Genomic DNA, 8,925 nt, shown 5'->3' with positions numbered 1-8,925 from the left:
TACACAATATTATTAAAAAAATCACAGTCTGGTAAAAATTAATTTTAAAAAATCTAAGCCATTTCAGATATGTGTTGATCTCAAATACAAAAGACTTTGTGCTAGCAAAAAAAAAAAAGGATGCATAAATGAATGAATGATGAGACAATAAATGTGAACAGTCAAAATCAAAAAGGACGACCCAAAAAATTCGTTGCAAAGCAGATTAAAATGAGACGTGTGGTCATTCAAAGAACAGAAGATCAGATTTACAAGGAGGTGGAACAGCAACAACATGAACTAGATCTGAAACAGCCCCAAAGAAGGTGTTTGGATACTCTATCACAAATGGCTTACTTCCTCTAAGCATTGTAGAAGTCCTTCCTGCTTGACTCAGAAAATAAATTTGCTAAGTCAGCAACTTGTTAAATAGAGTCTGTGTCTGGTTTTACCCACATATTTTTATTTTTATTTCTGGCTGTGCTGGGTCTTCGTTACTGTGTGGGCTTTTCTCTGGTTGTGGAGAGTGGGGGATACTCTCTCACTGTGGTGCTTGGACTTCCCATTGCAGAGACTTCCCTTGTGAAGCGTGGGCTCTAGGGCACACGGGCTTCAGTAGTTGTGGCTCCTGGGCTCTACAGCACAGGCTCAATAGCTGTGGCAAGCAGGCTTAGTTGTTCCATGGCATGTGGGATCTTCCCAGATCAGGGATCAAACCTGTGCCTTCTGCACTGGCAGGAGGATTTTTTCCCACTGAGCTACCAGGGAAGTCCCACAAATGGTTATTTTTTAATATAAATTATTTATTTTAATTGGAGGCTAATTACTCCTCAATATTGTATTGGTTTTGCCATACATCAACATGAATCTGCCACGGATGTACACGTGTTCCCTATCGTGAACCCCCTTCCCACCTCCTTCCCCATACCATCCCTCTGGGTCATCCCAGTGCACCAGCCCCGAGCACCCTGTATCATGCATCGAACGTGGACTGGCGATTCATTTCACATATGATAATATACATGTTTCAATGCCATCCTCCCAAATCATCCCCCTCTCTCCCTCTCCACAGAGTCCAAAAGACTGTTCTATACATCTGTATCTCTTTTGCTGTCTCGCATACAGGGTTATCGCCACATGTGGTTTTAAAGAAAACTATCTATGAAACTGATATTTGAAGCTTCAGGAAAGGGAGCCACCGCGAACAATATATTTAGTGGGGAAAAGATGGAGATAGATATCCATTGACATCCAAGCTCCCTGAAACTGGGGGATAAAGGAAGTGTTGAGATGCAGACATGGAGGAGGCTAAGGGGCACAAAGGGGCTCCTGAGGACCAGTGCGAAGTCCAAAAGCCCCAGAATCCTGGAGCCCCTCTGAAGGCCCCACCAATGCACGTGAGACAACTGCAGCAAGGTTTACAATAAATCCGCATAACCAACCTTCAGCAAAACAGTAACTTGCTTAAATTCACTGTTTGCTGCTGGGGTAATACCCAGGTTGGGCTGCAGAAGTTTTTCTCAACAGATAACCAAGTCAAGAGACCGGAGGGGGAATTAATAGGAGCAATAAAGATTATTTCAGATAGACTACATTTTGAATAGGAGAGCAATTAACATGAGCCTTAAAATGATTATTTTCTTTTGAAAATGGGTATATAAATGAGCAACTATCCCCACAAGAGACTAGTAAGCAGCTATTAAAATCATGTTTTCAAAATAGTTGATATGGAGACTTAGGATAAAATAGAGAAGTGGAAAACAGCCACCTCAAAAACTGTATACACAGAAATAAAATCCTGCTTGATTCTTTTCTGCTTGATGCTATGTGCGAAGTATATGACCACACAGCATTTGTAACATAAAGCAGGCAAAATCAGGGTAATATCACGTTATCATTTTACAGGGGAAAGTAGAGTTCAGTTCAGTCGCTCAGTTGTGTCCAACTCTTTGCGATCCCATGAACTGCAGCACGCAAGGCCTCCATGTCCATCACCAACTCCCAGAGTCCACCCAAACCCATGTCCATTGAGTCGATGATGCCACCCAACCATCTCATCCTCTATCGTCCCCTACTCCTCCTGCCCTCAATCTTTCCCAGCATCAGGGTCTTTTCACATGAGTCAGTTCTTCTCATTAGGTGGCCAAAGTATTGGAGTTTCAGCTTCAACGTCAGTCCTTCCAATGAATATTCATGACTGATCTCCTTTAGGATGGACTGGTTGGATCTCCTTGCAGTCCAGGGGACTCTCAAGAGTCTTCTCCAACATCATAGTTCAAAAGCATCAATTCTTTGGCGCTCAGCTTTCTTCACAGTCCAACTCTCACATCCATACATGACTACTGGAAAACCATAGCCTTGTCCAAACAGATCTTTGTTGGCAAAGTAATGTCTCTGATTTTTAATGTGCTGTCTAGGTTGGTCATAACTTTCCTTCCAAGGAGTAAGGATCTTTTAATTTCATTGCTGCAATCACCATCTGCAGTGATTTTGGAGCCCAGAAAAATAAAGTTAGCCACTGTTTCCACTGTTTCCCCATCTATCTGCCATGAAGTGATGGGACCAGATGCCATGATCTTAGTTTTCTGAATGTTGAGCTTTAAGCCAACTCTTTCACTCTCCTCTTTCACTTTCATCAAGAGGCTCTTTAGTTCTTCACTTTCTGCCATAAGGGTGGTGTCATCTGCATACCTGAGGTTATTGATATTTCTCCTGGCAATCTTAATTCCAGCTTGTGCTTCCTCCAGCCCAGTGTTTCTCATGATATACTCTGCATATAAGTTAAATCAGCAGTATGACGATATACGGACAACTAACCAATCTGATCAAATGGACCACAGCCTTGTCTAACTCAATGAAACTAAGCCATGCCATGTGGGACCACCGAAGACGGACGGGTCATGGTGGAGAGGTCTGACAGAGTGTGGTCCACTGGAGAAGGGAGTGGCAAATCACTTAGTATTCTTGCCGAGAGAACCCTATGAACAGGGGAAGGTGATAGTCCTCCAATACAGTGTTGGGAAGGTAGCTCCCAACTGGTAACACAGAGTCTAGCTAAAGATATATAACTTAAAATAAAAATGATGATCAGATTATATACTGCTGTTTCTAAAATGTTTAAGGTAATTGAAATGCCTATTTTGATTCTGAAAGGAGCATATTAGCTAGTGGTTACCAGTGGGGAGAGGGAAGAGGGAACGGCAATATGGGGATAGGAGAATAAGAGGTACAAGCTGTCATGTATAAAATGAGCTGCAAGGATATATTATTCTACAGGGCTTCCCTGCGGGCTCAGACAGTAAAGAATCTGCCTATAGTGCAGGAGACCTGGGTTTGATCTCTGAGTCGGGAAGATCCTCCGTAGAAGGGAATGGCAACCCACTGCAGTATTCTGGCCTGGAGAATCCCATGGACAGAGGAACCTGGCGGGCTACAGTCCATGGTGTCATAGAGAGTCGGGCATGACTGAACAACTAAGTACAGCACATATATTGTACAGCACACAGGGAATGTAGCCATATTTTATAACAACTATAAGCGGAGTATAACTTTTAAAAGTTGTGAATCATTATATTGTACACCTAGAACAAATAATAATGCACAGTAACTATACTTCAATTAAATTTTTTTTATCAGAAAGAAAATCAAAATCAGAAAGAAAATAAAATAAAATTGATGGTTCTAGTTCCAAGGCATTTAAAACTCACAAAACAAAATTTTAAATGGAATGATCATCATTCTTTGTCAAATATTAATATACCTGATAGTGACAAACCATGTTGATGTTCTGTGTATCATCCCAAAAAGATAATATTTCAAAATAAGTTCAAAAACATGCAGCATGTTTAAGAAACACCACTTTGGAACTACAGTGTCTGGTGGGTGTTTGTTATTCCTAAACTGTGTTTAAAGAACTACACAGTTCAACTTTCAACAGTGAGTAAGTAAAATATATGAGGTAATGTGTCAGTCTCAACATTAACAATCCCAATATCTACTTTCAGCTACCTAACAATTCCAATCATCAGGAGCTAGCAGACCACCTAATGCACTAAAGGGAAGGATATGAGAAACTATTGGAAGAGCCATCTGTGGACTTCCATAAGAAGCAGTGCATTGTAAAAAAAATGTAAAAATGGTGATCAGAAAGAGATATCGAGCTGTTATCCCACATGAACATCAGTCCAATCCTCAAAAAGAGCTGGACATGACTGAATGTAAGCTCAGTCATGTTGCTATCCATTTTCCACCATCAGAATCCAAACCCTTACTTTGCCTCAGCTGAGTTTTTGCCAGCAGTCTCACTGGATTCCTTTCTGCAAACATTCCTAATATAGTTGCCTTAAATGGTATGGACCTAACAGAAGCAGAAGATATTAAGAAGAGGAGGCAAGAATACACAGAAGAACTATACAAAAAAGATCTTCATGACCCAGATAATCACGATGGTGTCATCACTCACCTACAGCCAGACGTCCTGGAATGTGAAGTCAAGTGGGCCTTAGGAAGCATCGCTACAAACAAAGCTAGTGGAGGTGATGGAATTCCAGTTGAGCTATTTCAAATCCTAAAAGAGGATGCTGTGAAAGTGCTTCACTCAACATGCCAGCAAATTTGGAAAACTCAGCAGTGGCCACAGGACTGGAAAAGGTCAGTTTTCATTCCAATCCCAAAGAAAGGCAATGCCAAAGAATGCTCAAACTACCACACAATTGCACTCACCTCACATGCTAGCAAAGTAATGCTCAAAATTCTCCAAGCCAGGCTTCAACAGTACCGTGAACTTTTAGATGTTCAAGCTGGTTTTAGAAAAGGCAGAGGACTCAGAGATCAAATTGCCAATGTCCGCTTGATCATCAAAAAAGCAAGAGAGCTTCAGAAATATGTCTATTTCTGGTTTATTGACTATGCCAAAGCCTTTGACTGTGTGGATCACAATAAACTCTGGAAAATTCTTCAGGAGATGGGAATACCAGACCACCTGGCCTGCCTCTTGAGAAATCTGTATGCAGGTCAGGAAGCAACAGTTAAAACTGGACATGGAACAACTAACTGCTTCCAAATAGGAAAAGGAGTACGTCAAGGCTGTATATTGCCATCCTGCTTATTTAACTTCTATGCAGAGTACATCATGACAAATGCTGGCCTGGTAGAAGCACAAGCTGGAATAGATTGCCAGGAGAGATATCAATAACCTCAGATATGCAGATGACACCACCCTTATGGCAGAAAGTGAAGAACAACTAAAAAGTCTCTTGATGAAAGTGAAAGAGGAGAGTGGAAATGTTGGCTTAAAGCTCAATTCAGAAAACTAAGATCATGGCATCTGGTCCCATCACTTCATGGCAAATAGATGGGGAAACAGTGGCAGACTTTATTTTGTGGGGTTCCAAAATCACTGCAGATGGTGACTGCAGCCATGAAATTAAAAGAGGCTTACTCTTTGGAAATGTATGACCAAACTAGATAGCATATTCAAAAGCAGAGACATTACTTTGCCAACAAAGGTCCGTCTAGTCAAGGCTACGGTTTTTCCAGTAGTAATGTATGGATGTGAGAGTTGGACTAATGAAAGCTTAGCACCAAAGAATTGATGCTTTTGAACTGTGGTGTTGGAGAAGACTCTTGAGAGTGCCTTGGACTGCAAGGAGATCCAACCAGTCCATCCTAAAGGAGATCAGTCCTGGGTATTCATTGGAAGGACTGATGTTGAAGCTGAAACTCCAGTAGTTTAGCCACCTGATGCTAAGAACTGATGCATTTGAAAAGAACCTGATGTTGGGAAAGATGAGGGTTGGAGGAGTGGGGATGACAGAGGATGAGGTGATTGGATGGCATCATCGACTCAATGGACATGAGTGAGTAAACTCCAGGAGACGGTGATGGACAGGGAGGCCTTGCATGTAGCGATGTGTGGTTTCACAAGGAGTCAACTGAGCATGACTGGACATGACTGAGCAACTGAACTGAACTGAAACTGAATGCTCTGCTAGAGTTAATCCCCCCTGACCAGTCCACAAGAGTATTTCTTTTTCTGCTGTCTCCCGATGCCATTTTATGTCATTTCTTGAATTTACTACTAATAACATACTGCACACATTACATGACCTTGTCAAAGACATGATTACAGTGGGTCATTCTTTCGCCGCTCACTGTTTACAGGATTCATGGCATGTGTGCTGTGTGTTTCTGCAGTGGACCCATGAATGTTTCTGGTTTGACACTATCATGTGGGCTTCACACTGAAATCACTTTGAAAAGTAGATTATTTAACTGGACCCAGAAGTTAGTAATTGATTCTAAGCACTTAGCCTAATTTTCCTCTCTTGGTCTCTGTCCTTCTGAAAACCCATTGCTTCCCTTTTTCTCAGTGTTTCCACTAGCTAACAATCCAAGAGCTATGCTAAGTCTTCTGTGAGGCTTTACTTTAAATCCAAAGTACCCTGCCAAAATCCCACCAACCAAAGACCTTCTTATTTTCTGCTTTCAACCTGCTCTTTCTAAGTCATCTTCTTCCCCATAGAAGAGTAATCAGAGAGAGAGTGAATGCCACCTGATCATCCTTATCTCAGGACCCAGATGGATTATACTTAATTGGGCACATATGATGCATTGGGCTCTCAGTCAAGCAATTTTACACACATTTTCTTATTTAATCCTTAGAGAAACACTGTGAGATAGGTGTAATGAGCCGCATTTTAAAATTAAGATGACAATGACCTTTTGGAGAACTCAGGGTTCAATCCACTCAGGGTCAGCACCTGGGACAGGGCCAAGCTCAGGGCTGAGTCCAGCCAGGTTTGACCGTCAGCCCCTCTCACCACTGCACTACTGGATCCCTTTTACCTAGCCTACCATTTCATGCTCACATTCATCATTTATGTGTTTTTCTAGAATGCTTTAATTTCTTTAATCTACAGTATTATTCTCGTGCAACATTCCAGAAGCAAGAGTTCCTCTAGAGGAGAGAGACTTTGTCTATTTTGCTTCCATTTCTTGGTCTTTGTCAGTTTCCCTGCAGTAGTCAGTCCCATTAAGTAGAGCTGCATCATAACAGTGACTCCAGAGAAAAACTGTTTCAAAACATCAACAAACCTCGTGGTGGTGTAGAAACAGCAGGCCCAATATTGTGTGACTTTGTACTTTGAATGGCCCTGGTCGAAGAAAACTCAGTTGTACAAAAGAGAAGTTGAGAAAGGGATTAAGGTTGAGGGAATGAGCGGACCAGAGAGCACATCACAAAAGACAAATTCATCCCACATCTCTCCCAGTGGGAGCTCCAGAATTTTCATGTGGCACGGCCTTACAGGGAAGAAGGTGAGCCTTGATTTCCCCATCTGTAAAATGACAATACTTACTTCAAAATGTCGTTGAGAGGACTAAGTTAGTTTAATATATAATTTGTGTGCCTTCACACACACACACATCAGTTAGTATAGTGTGTAGTTAGTCACTCAGTTGTGTCCGACTCTTTGTGACTCGTGGAATGTAGCGCATGAGGCTCTTCTATCCATGGGATTTTCCAGGCAAGATTACTGGAGTGAGTTGCCATTTCCTTGTCCAGGGAATCTTCTCAACCCAGGGTCCGAATTTGCATCTCCTGCACTGCAGGCGGATTCTTGACCACTGAGCCACCAGGGAAGTCCCCAGTTAGTATAGTACAGGCATGTACATTCAAACCGGCTATTATTATTGTCCTTATAAATGGGGACTTGAAGCTCCTTTTGCATAGCATTTTACATAACTTTATAAATTGTCCATGTAAAAAAAGATGAAGACTCATGACAATTATACAAAGACTAATGTTCTGCTCCATGCCCCTCTGCCTCCATCTCTCAGATACAACCCTACTTCCCCAGTAAAAATGAAGACAAAGACACCATTAAATTTAGTTTTCTTCTAGCTAGAGAGTGGGTGAGGCAATACAAAAATCATCCATCATCCCACCACCCAATAATAGACATTTAATCATCTTGGTATATAGCTATCTGAACTTTTAGCTATTGTGTCTAAATATGGAATAATTGTGTTTAAATATATATAAATATGTAAATAGCATTTTAAAATATATGTATTCTCTGAGCATATGCCCAATATTTTGAATCCGCCTCTATTAAAAGATTTTTAATTGCTGCATACTGTGCCATTGTATGAATATTGTACTTTCTCAGTCTCTGAGCATTTATGGTGTTTTTACTCTTATGACATTTGACACCATTCTCTGATAAACATTAGTGCACTAAACTTTGTGATGTATCTCTGCTCATTCTTTTAGGACATTGTAGTAAAGGAACTAGTACCCAAGTGTGATGCTGTAGGGGTGGAACGACCTCACTTCTCAGGACAGCATCACCTTGGCTCCTCAGCTAAATGTGACTGGATTCCTGGAGAATCCATAAAGAACTGAAAGTGTCATTGGCACTTCTGCTCAGTCTATCTAAGGACAGATTTCCAAGGCTTTCCTCTTTCTACCAGCTGCCAGCTACTCAGTTCACCCTCAAATATTTCAGACAAGATTCATTGCCCCTAAACTAAAATACCTTCTCCCCTCTTATAAACCCTATTTCCACCTTGTTCCTTGACTTGTCCTACTACCTGATTCATTGTTATGGTTGTTGTGTTGCTCAGTTGTGTTCAACTCTTCTGCAGCCCCATGGACTCTAGCCTGCCAGGCTCCTCTGCCCATGGAATTTCCCAAGTAAGAATACTGGAGTGGGTTGCCATTTCCTTCTCCAGGGAATCTTCTCAACCCAGGGTCTGAAATTGCATCTCCTGATTGCAGGCGGATTCTTGACCACTGAGCCACCTGCGAAGCCCCGCCTAATTCATTACATGTATATAAACAATTGTCACACAAATTAGGTATATGGTGTGACAAATGACTAGTATCTCTAAGTTATCCTTCATCATTCAGATGCAAAGCTGTAAAATCTAATTTAAGGACAA

Source organism: Bos grunniens, chromosome 17, assembly GCF_055505025.1.
Source record: "Bos grunniens cultivar Pamir isolate PY7600 chromosome 17, Bosgru_T2T1.0, whole genome shotgun sequence".
Lineage (NCBI taxonomy): Eukaryota > Metazoa > Chordata > Mammalia > Artiodactyla > Bovidae > Bos > Bos grunniens.
This window is presented reverse-complemented; position numbering follows the sequence as displayed.